Raw genomic sequence first — 6,928 nt, forward strand, 5'->3', positions numbered from 1 at the left:
GAGAAGACTCTCTTTAAGGTAAATACAGCTCCTGAGTTGGAAAGTCTGTGCTAAAAATTCCTTCCACTGTCTCCTCCGTTCTGCCTGCTCTTTTCATTCATATCGCCTGGGTTCCAGAAGACCCGAGCCTTTTCCGCAGTCTGCCGGTCCCTTTTTGCTCCCTCCAGTTGCACCTATCAATCTGTGGGACGCTTCGTTCTCATCTACTTTGGCGGCTGGCCAGCTGATGAAAAGACGATTGGCAGCACGTTTTCAAAAATTCCTGCTCATCGCTTACACGGGTTATGTTCCAGTTTTGCCATTATTGTATTGGGGCTTTGGCTAGTAGTCAAACCGCAAAGAACAGCGGAGAAAAAAAGCAGGTGAGGTACTCAGGTGTGAGGTGATGGCTCAGTTCAGATATTCCTCTGTGACCAATCTCTTCTGGGCCCCTTTGTACCAAAGTGAGAGTGGTTAAATTCGATATTATTGAAAATGTAGTTATTTTATGCAAATAAAACTCTGCTCCGCTCATGGATGCAATATTTTCCAATTGGGTAGCTACTAAATCATTCATGCATAAAAATGCATGCAAATGTGTGTATAGATTTTATGTAGCACTACAGCCCCCCATGTAGTTGCCTGCAAAAAACGAAGCGGTTGCTCCATTAAATATCAAGTGCTGTTAATAGACCTACACATTGAGGTAGCTCTCCCTTAGTAACGTGCTGCTCAGAACGGAACGTGCTCCATTGTCCTGAACCTTTAGGAAATGGTTGCTGTAAAGAAAAACTGCCGAGAGTGAAAACCAGACCTCTTACGACATCAGGTTAGCCATAAACGGGTAACTACCTGCGGTCATCTAAGCTGTCCTTTGCTTTAAAACAGAGTGGAGCTTGAAGAGTGAGTGTGCCTTGTCCTTATTGTTAGGACAACAGAAATCGAGAGGAAAAGGTATTCACAGCAACAGGAGACGTATCCCACGTAATTATCAAATAATCTATGTGTGAGAATGGAACAAAAAATTGCATATTTTATGGCTGGAAAATCATGGTGACCTGAAATAGCTTCTATTGAGCCCTAGAGCACAAACAACATAACCCGTTACGACAGGACTCCTTCCACTCGAGTTTAACATGCAGAGTAACCTGTTTCTCAAACTTATTCAATACAGTTATATCTGATTTGTTTAAATAATTAAAGTCTGTTGTAGAAAGCCAATAGAGTAGCTCTACATGTGTCAGCTGTCTAGATATAAAATATATTTATTGAGTATTTAAAAAGTATAACACTGTGTTCTGCGGCATTAATAGCAGCGGGTTGGGGTAGGATCCATCCACCTCCGCATATAATTTGTCCAGCATTCAACTCCAGTAAAAAATGGAGTGGATACCATAGAAACGGCGGCAAAGGAGTAGTGCTTCGGCGCAGTTTGTCTTATAAGTTAAACGATCAACTGCGGAGGTGAGTCCTGTAACATGTCGTTACTCAGAAAGCTGTATAAATACCTTCATTCAAAACCTACAATCACCTCCCGAACGAGAGTAAGTGCATGGCTCTGGAAAGCAGTAACTAATTCAAGTGTCCTTCATTCGATCAAAGTGAATATTTATAATTAAAAGGAATAATTCACAAACATGAAACTATTAGCATTTTCCATACAAACTATTCATTAAATGTAACACATTAAATCAGGTTCAGACATTTTAGGGATGCATGTGAGTGACTGTGTCTGTACAATTACGCCTTTCTGTGATTCATTCTTCGTCCAAATTGTAACTTTAAACGAAAAGTGATTTAAATCAAATCGCAAAGTAGTTCAGTTGCGACTTCGCTCGAGTAAAGCGAATTGGAGAGACGGACGCCACAACATCCTCTAGAGGGCAGTGCCGATGAATGTCAGCACACTTCCAAAAAGCCCAGGGAAGCATTAAACGTCGATTTCCTTTCTTCAGATTTGCTTTTTAACATAGTTTTTTTTCCAAAACAATGGCGCTATATTTAGAGATCGACAAGCATGTTATGTTAAAACACGGTATTTTAATAAAAATGTACAATTACAGAAAACAGACTATATAATATAAACATATATGTTTTCAGAAATGACAAATCGTTCACGTAATTTAACACCAAAAGTGATGTCCTGAAAATACAGTTTTATTTTTAAAATAATTGTTCTGAAAACACGCTGCACTGCATGCTGTCAATGTCACAAGACGTATTTATTTTAGAAGATTGTATTGAAAGCTAACAATATCATGCTTTCATTGTTGATGGTGGTTCTTGGATGATGTAAAATGGAGAGAAGCTGTGTAGTGAGGCAAGTAGATAAAATCACATAAAACAGACCTTAGCCGACCACTGCAGTGTGCAGTGCGGGAGTCTGGGGGCGGGGTGGGGGGGGGGGGGGGGAAGGAATGAAAAAGGGTCACTGGTGTTCAAACAAATGTGAAAAATTGTTCTTAAATGACTCCTTAAGGCAGACCTGGGCCAAATCTGGCCCGTGGGCCAAATCCGGCTTGTGGAGCTATTTTTACTGGGCCACACAATCATTAAAATGTTAAAATAAAAAGGGGGACAGTTTCATGTTCAAGTCCCATGAATAATCAAAAATACAATTGCTACATCCATGGGCGCACACAGAAATGAGCATCTCAAAAAGAATAAAAGGCATCTTCTATTGTATCGTTCATTGGACCTAATCTTTAAGAAATGGCCCCAGCTGACATGATGCGGCTGAGATTTGGCAGCTTTGCATGAAATAGTTGCCCAGGCCTGCCTTATGGTGCAGGATGAAGGCAGAATGAAGGCAGACTGAAGGCAGGATGAAGGCAGAATGAAGGCAGGATGAAGGCAGGATGAAGGTAGAATGAAGGCAGGATGAAGGCAGACTGAAGGCAGGATGAAGGTAGAATGAAGGCAGGATGAAGGGAGAATGAAGGCAGGATTAAGGCAGAATGAAGGTAGAATGAAGGCAGAATGAAGGCAGGATGAAGGCAGAATGAAGGCAGGATGAAGGGAGAATGAAGGCAGGATTAAGGCAGAATGAAGGCAGGATTAAGGCAGAATGAAGGCAGAATGAAGGCAGGATGAAGGTAGAATGAAGGCAGGATGAAGGTAGAATGAAGGCAGGATGAAGGGAGAATGAAGGCAGGATTAAGGCAGAATGAAGGTAGAATGAAGGCAGAATGAAGGTAAGATGAAGGCAGGATGAAGGCAGAATGAAGGTAAGATGAAGGCGGAATGAAGGCAGGATGAAGGCAGAATGAAGGTAAGATGAAGGCAGACTGAAGGCAGGATTAAGGCAGAATGAAGGCAGGATGAAGGTAGAATGAAGGCAGGATGAAGGTAGAATGAAGGCAGGATGAAGGTAGAATGAAGGCAGGATTAAGGCAGAATGAAGGCAGAATGAAGGCAGGATGAAGCCAGAATGAAGGTAGGATGAAGGCAGAATGAAGGTAGAATGAAGGCGGAATGAAGGTAGAATGAAGGCAGAATGAAGGTAAGATGAAGGCAAAATGAAGGCAGAATGAAGGGAGAATGAAGGCAGGATGAAGGTAGAATGAAGGCAGGATGAAGGTAAGATGAAGGCGGAATAAAGGCAGGATGAAGGTAGAATGAAGGTAGGATGAAGGTAGAATGAAGGCAGGATGAAGGTAGAATGAAGGCAGGATGAAGGTAAGATGAAGGCGGAATGAAGGCAAAATGAAGGCAGAATGAAGGCAGGATGAAGGTAGAATGAAGGCAGGATGAAGGTAGAATGAAGGCAGAATGAAGGTAAGATGAAGGCGGAATGAAGGCAAAATGAAGGCAGAATGAAGGGAGAATGAAGGCAGGATGAAGGTAGAATGAAGGCAGGATGAAGGTAAGATGAAGGTGGAATGAAGGCAGGATGAAGGTAGAATGAAGGTAGGATGAAGGTAGAATGAAGGCAGGATGAAGGTAGAATGAAGGCAGGATTAAGGCAGAATGAAGGTAGAATGAAGGCAGAATGAAGGTAAGATGAAGGCGGAATGAAGGCAAAATGAAGGCAGAATGAAGGGAGAATGAAGGCAGGATGACGGTAAGATGAAGGCGGAATGAAGGCAGGATGAAGGTAGAATGAAGGCAGAATGAAGGTAAGATGAAGGCGGAATGAAGGCAAAATGAAGGCAGAATGAAGGTAGAATGAAGGCAGGATGAAGGTAGAATGAAGGCAGGATGAAGGTAAGATGAAGGCGGAATGAAGGCAGGATGAAGGTAGAATGAAGGCAGGATGAAGGTAGAATGAAGGCAGGATTAAGGCAGAATGAAGGCAGAATGAAGGCAGGATGAAGGTAGAATGAAGGCAGGATGAAGGTAGAATGAAGGCAGGATGAAGGGAGAATGAAGGCAGGATTAAGGCAGAATGAAGGTAGAATGAAGGCAGAATGAAGGTAAGATGAAGGCGGAATGAAGGCAGGATGAAGGCAGAATGAAGGCAGGATGAAGGTAGAATGAAGGCAGAATGAAGGCAGGATGAAGGTAAGATGAAGGCGGAATGAAGGCAGGATGAAGGTAGAATGAAGGCAGAATGAAGGCAGGATGAAGCCAGAATGAAGGTAGAATGAAGGCAGAATGAAGGTAGAATGAAGGCAGGATGAAGGTAGAATGAAGGCAGAATGAAGGTAAGATGAAGGCAGAATGAAGGCAAAATGAAGGCAGAATGAAGGGAGAATGAAGGCAGGATGAAGGTAGAATGAAGGCAGGATGAAGGTAGAATGAAGGCAGGATGAAGGTAGAATGAAGGCAGGATGAAGGTAGAATGAAGGCAGGATGAAGGTAGAATGAAGGCAGGATGAAGGCAGAATGAAGGCAGTCCAAGAACCTGTTACAGCTTGAAAGAGCGCTGAGGCTGAAGCCTGAACATTCCAGCATGACCCAAACACACAGGAACATCGTCTTCCTCATGCTAGTTACCCATATGGAATAATCTGAGCCACTATTTATGTTAAGCCATTTATTCATCATACCAGAGACATGCCTATCTACTGTTATTTCAGTCTTAATACTTTCCAACCACAACTTAAATTCTTACAGGGTTTCAAGTGACTTAACTAAATGATTTTCCCAATCTATGTTTAGCAAATGTCAATGTCAAAAAATTGCAATAAACAATCAACAGCTATAATGGTTTGGCTATGTAGTCCAAACTATGGTTAATTGACGGAGTTTTATTTTCAGTTGTGGTTGTTCAGAAAAGGAATCCTTAACATGTGACTTATGTTCCTGTAGCCATTTTGATTCCGTGATCCTTTTGCTGTGATGGTTCCCCATTCAGTTCCCATGAAAATGGGAGTCCCTAAACCTCTGGATATTCTCCATTTATCGTCCACGTTCTTGGGATTCTGTGTAGTGAAACTTTGGTGGGTTAGGGTTAGGGTTAGGGTTAGGGTTAGGGTTAGGGTTAGGGTTAAGGTTGGTGCTGCCTAATTACTGAATATCGAACCAAGGAGGGGGGCACTTTTATTATATGTATAGTAATATGACTGCACACGCATCCTGCTTGGGGCCCCCGTGGGGTGGAGGCCAACCAGATATCCAGACTCGGGCACCATAACCCAGCTGCGGAATTAAGAAAAAATATAGTTGAATATCAGTAGTGGAGTTTTTTCTGAAAGGCGCCACATCAGGTTGTCATAGCAGACACACATCCGGTTCATTTACAAAAATTACAATAGAGGTCAACACCCTGGCAGACTCTGACGTCATCGTGATCAAAATGCAGTGTTTACCCTGAACGAGGTATTTAATAGGTAACTTACACAGTTTTTCTTTTTTTTTTACCAGGAACACAGATGAGTTTTTAATTGTTTGTGTACACAGTTGACAATCCCTGATCGCAACCATACTTTCAATACACGTAAACCTTTAATTTAATTTGAATATGTCACATTTTTAAAAATTGGGAAAATATATATGCATGTATATTCCTACATACATACACATGCATATATATGTGTGTATGTGTGTGTGTATATATGTATTTATCCATATATGAGAGGGTAGTTGATGTAACACTTTCAGGCCGGTTTGCCGATGTCCATAATCTGCCACTTCCTGTCTACTCAGCTATGTAGCACCAAATGGCTTCTTTGTATTGGCCAGTGGTGAGTAGCTGACATCAGTGGTACTTAAAGAAGCCCAGACACGCAAGTGGTGACCATTACTGTGGAATTAAATGGCCAATAGATTGTCGCTAGCAGAACTGGAAGAGGGCATTAGACGTCTACTTTAGGTCAGTGTTTCTCATCCTGGTCCTTGGGGAACCCTGGACGGTCCACGTTTTCGCTCCCTCCCGTCTCTTTACCAGGGACGATCCCTGCCAGACTAACGTGGTCCCCAAGACAGCTGGTTAAGAAACGTCACTTGGAGCTTGGAGGCGTGAAGATGTGTCTGCGTGTCAGATTAGTGGCTTTGATTGGAAACATGTCAACGGGAATTTGAAACCATCGGCAAATTCCGGCCATTCCAATGAGTCGACATTCCTGCTCCCGTGACGTGATATGAATGGGTCTCCTGTTTTAGGACTGGACCTGCGGTGAAGCTCCCTGGATTCACCGCAAAATGCAGACCTGTTTAATCCAGTTTTCGGATTTGCTCGTTGCTTGATCACACGTGATTTTTCTCGGTGGAGTGCTGTCGTCAAGACAGGACAGCAGAAATTGTTCTAGAATCTTAATGAGCCTTAATGAGCATCTCAGTCCAGTTTACTATAGGTAGACCCTCAATACATGGTATAACACAGCACTCACATGACCACTTTAATTATTGCAGGTTTCATAGTAAGTCATATTGAATGATGCTTTACTGAAACGCAAGAGCTTGCTATTCCACCTAAACCTGAAATGGTCACCAAGTCATTGAATAATCACAGATCCCCACCAGGCTGCTCTGTACGTGTCGAGAGGAGATCGGTTCCGGCAGCACA

The 6,928-nt window shown here is 42.6% G+C and overlaps 1 long non-coding RNA gene across 1 annotated transcript; it reads left to right on the forward strand.

Annotated features, from left to right (window-relative positions):
• Window positions 1-2,485: 2,485 nt before the first annotated feature.
• On the forward strand, window positions 2,486-6,922 carry LOC125723647 (uncharacterized). The gene is made up of 3 exons (XR_007386956.1): window positions 2,486-2,942; window positions 3,009-3,151; window positions 3,735-6,922. It is a non-coding gene; the product is annotated as an uncharacterized LOC125723647 (long non-coding RNA).
• The last annotated feature ends 6 nt before the right edge of the window (window positions 6,923-6,928 follow it).

The sequence above is a fragment of the Brienomyrus brachyistius genome, unplaced genomic scaffold, assembly GCF_023856365.1.
Source record: "Brienomyrus brachyistius isolate T26 unplaced genomic scaffold, BBRACH_0.4 scaffold50, whole genome shotgun sequence".
Lineage (NCBI taxonomy): Eukaryota > Metazoa > Chordata > Actinopteri > Osteoglossiformes > Mormyridae > Brienomyrus > Brienomyrus brachyistius.